This window comes from Pteropus medius, unplaced genomic scaffold, assembly GCF_902729225.1.
Source record: "Pteropus medius unplaced genomic scaffold, Ma_sr-lr_union100, whole genome shotgun sequence".
Classification (NCBI taxonomy): Eukaryota; Metazoa; Chordata; class Mammalia; order Chiroptera; family Pteropodidae; genus Pteropus; species Pteropus medius.
This window is the reverse complement of record NW_024342475.1, coordinates 2,963,762-2,967,794: the sequence shown is the minus strand read 5'-3', so window position 1 is coordinate 2,967,794 and position 4,033 is coordinate 2,963,762.

Sequence of the window (4,033 nt, the reverse complement as noted above, 5' to 3'; positions counted from 1 at the left end):
CGGGAGGGGTCCTGATGGAATGCAGGGCTGCCTCACAGAAGTCCTGTCTCCTTTCCAAGTTCAAGAACAAAAGGCAGCTGGGATGGTGGCAGACTTAGAAGCTGTGGGTCATGCAATGGTATAAACTGACTGTAAAACTGCAGTCATTTCCACAAAGGCCATTTGATTATATAGGGATCAGGGTCCAGCTTCTCTGTCAGGGATAGGGGAATTCATGCTCTTGCCTGGAGCTGAAATTCTTAATTCTATAGTTAGAAAAACTCCACGTGCAGAGTTCCTGGAAAAGCAATTCTTGCATCTGGAGTACAACGATTCTGTTGGGGGTGGGGGAGGGTTTCCCCGCACCTCCCTCCCACCAGGAGCACTATCCAGCTGTGGGGGGACACCACACAAGGGCATGAAAGAGTGAGGCCATCAGAGAACGAGGCCAAGGAGGATAGTGGGAAGTGCCCCCAGAGACACACGTTCCCTGCATCCTGGAGGTGACAGTGGCCCTCCCCAGGCTAGCCAGCCCCTGGATGTAGAGCAGATAGGACCCACCCTATTGACCTATTGACCTCGCCAAGAAGCCAGCAGCCCTAGGCCTATCAGACTAGCCCCCAAGAGACTGCTTCTAGGCCTCCATGACTTTTTCCAGTGGAAAAAAACTGGATGGGGGGAATAAATGAGGGCAGCTCCTCTTGTCTTGGGTAGTGGGTATCTGCTGGTGAGAGGCCTGAACAGCCAAAGCGACCTTAAGGAGAGAGAGCAAACATAGCAGCAAACAGAACAAGGCTTTTGAAGCCCCCAGACAGGTTCTCCGGCTGCCCAGACCTGGAAGGGCCTGGACTTGGGTGAGACCTGGATGTGCGTCCCTTTCCAGCCACTGGTGGACTCTGGCCTTAGACATATCTTTTGTTGCTCTAGAACTCGGTCCTTACATCCTCAAAGCCGGTGCCTTACAGATCCTCCTCCTGAGGGAGGGGCAGTGAGATCAAGGCCAATCCAAGGGAGGGGAAGACAGGGAGCAACACAAACACTTGCAGACTAAGCAGTTGCTTGATCTTAAGGTCCTGCAAATGTGCACTGTCAGCCCAACAGCTTCCAGATCGGGCACAAAGGGAGACTGGGTCCAGCGGCACACATGTGTTCAGGGTCTACGCTGCAAGCCCAGCAGCTCTGCCCAATTCTGACAGTGCAGGTCCAAAGAGTCTCGCTTTGAGAAGTGGGAAGGATCGATGACCACTTCAGGCCACAGAGAGAAAGTACTCAGAGAACAGGGTGGATGGAGTAACATAACAAGGGCAGGTAGGAGGGCCGTGGAGGCAAAAGGTCCCCTGGCCCAAATTACACAGAGGAAAGTACAATTCTGGACTCCCCCAGCCACAGCTAGAGCCGATTTTTCCCTCCAAAACACTCCAGATGCCTGAAGGTCCGGACCACACACCTCTTCTCTGATGCGGGGACCTGGGTGCCAAGGCCTTGTTTTCCTCGAAGTAATTACAGATAACCCTTGAACGATACAGATTTGAACTGTCCAGGGTCCACTTATACACAGATTTTTTTCAATAAATATGTACAGTACCATAAATGCATTTTCCCTTATGATTTTTTAATAACATTTTTTCTATAGCTTACTTTATTATAAGAATACAGCGTATAATATATATAACATACAAAATATGTGTTAACTGTTATCGGCCAGGCTTCCAATCAACAGAAGGTCATTAGTAGTTAAGTTTGGGGGAAGTCAAAGCTATATGCAGATTTTTGACTACACAGGGCTTGGTGCCCCTACCCCCAACATTGTTCAAGGGCCAAACTGTAGTTGTCATCTTATAGAAGGCACTCTGCATCATCAGGGGCACCCCAGAGCATGGAGGTGGAGGCACAAGTCACTCCATTTCCCCTTTTCTCTGGAAGACAAAAACCACCTCTCTGATCCATGCCACTGGCTTTGAGCACCGAGCTTACCTTTATTATAAGGAAATTGTATGCCAGAGGTTACATGGTTGCCAGACATTTATTTGAGACAATTTTCCTGGCACAGCAGGCAGCTCTGTTTAAATCAAGATGTCAAGTTCAGAAATGACAAAGTTGTATTTTTAAGAAATCAGTCTAGCATCCTGGGAGAAGAGGGAACCATGGCTTACAGCTCTCAGATTACAACATGCCTAACCCAAAACTTCCCAGATGCCTCCACCAAGCGTGACGCCTCAAGGACACCAGGAAACACCCAACTAGGAGTGTTGTTGAGAAAAAGGTTTTTATCTGTGTGAGGACACTCTGGAACCCAAGGTGAAGATCTGCAGTGATGGCTCCAAGACCAAGTACAGCAGGTTAACCCAGAGCTATCCATGGCCTCCCAGCCCCAGGGCAGCTGCATTTGTACAAAGAGGAAGAAGGAGTGTGCCAGGGTGCCAGCTCAAACCCACATCCGGCAGAGAAATCCCTTCTACCTCCACCGGCTGGCTCAAGCAGCTGAACGGCCTGAAGCTTTCCAGAGACTGACCTGGTTCCCTGGTCGGAAATAGGGCCCATGTGAAATCGGGGCCAGAAATGCATGAGTGGGTCTGGACACAAGGACCAGGGCCCCAGTAAGAAAGAGCCCAGGCTGGCATCCAAAGTCCACTTGGGACAAAGCCCAAAGTGAAGTCTATTTATAGAGCAACAATAAAGGGTGAAATGCTTAAGTGTCGTTGATGGAGTAAATGCCATCCCTGGGCAATCACCCAGACTTGCTGCCATGCCGGGACACTAGCTGGAGGTGCGCAGAGCAGATAGGCAAGGGAATCAAAGAATATCGGGAGGAAAGGGCCATGGGAATTCATTCAGCCAGCCATGCCCTCAAAGACAAGCTCCTGGGTCTCCCTGGGTAGCACATTTCCTAGCTGTATCACTAACAAAGAAGTACTTTACAGAAAATAAATATAACTTTTGCCCATACAATGGCAAATTAAACTAAATCAATGAAAAGCAATTAAACTGATCCATTTTCACTTTGCAACGGATTACAGTTGTGAAATTAAAATTTGAGAACTTGAGACCACCTGCAGTAACAGGGCACCTTAATTGAGGCACCCTAGTCACACACGGAGGCTGTGGCAGCATTTCCTCCTCCAGACTGGGCCCACTCTCTTACCTAAAGAACAAGCACTGCACAGGAGCAGAGGAGGCAGGCCTGGAGGGGCCTAGAAACAGAGATCATGGGCACTCAACAAAATTACTGAACATCACCACCAAAAAAACGAACAAACAAAAAAACCCTACTCACAAAATACTGTTTTCTCACCGGCTTTCTGCCTCATTTTGCTTTCTGTGCTATGGGCTGAATGCTTCTGTCCCCCCAAAATCCTATACTGATGCCCTAACTCTCAACGTGATGGTATTTGGAGGTGGACCCTTTGGGAGGTCATGAGGGTAGGGCCCTATGATGGGATTAGCATCCTCATAAGAGAAGAAACAGAGACCAAATCTCTCTCTCCCTCCATCAAGTGAGGACAAATCGAGAAGGAAGCCATCCACAAGCCGTGGAAAGAGCTCACCAAAGAGAATCAGCTGGTACCTTGAACTTCCAGGCTCCAGAACTGTAAGAAATAAATGTCTGCTGTTTAAGCCACCAGTCTGTGTTTTATCACAGCATTCTGAGCTGGCTGAGACACTCACCCCTTTCCCAACAGAGAGCCCCAAGTCTGGCCTACATGCTCTCAGTTAAATTTCTAAGAAAACAAAACCTATTGTCTCATAGCTCTCCCATTTTGCATAATACAAAGCAGTGCACCCACCAACCAGCCGAAAACGGGGTTATGATTCAGTAACTGCCTGGGTGACTGAAGCAGAACTTAGCAGAAAGAGAACTTTCAGTTTTGCTTATATTATTGGAACTCATGTCATTAAGACAATTAGGCAGATGGGCCAATCTAAGTATTCTGGAATTTGTAAGGATTCAATACAGCTTTAAAAGCTAGAAGTACCTTCAGCTCACAGCCATCTCCCAACGGCTCCCAGAAAGGAGCCCACCAGAGGCACACGTAAATCAATGCAGTCTCCACAA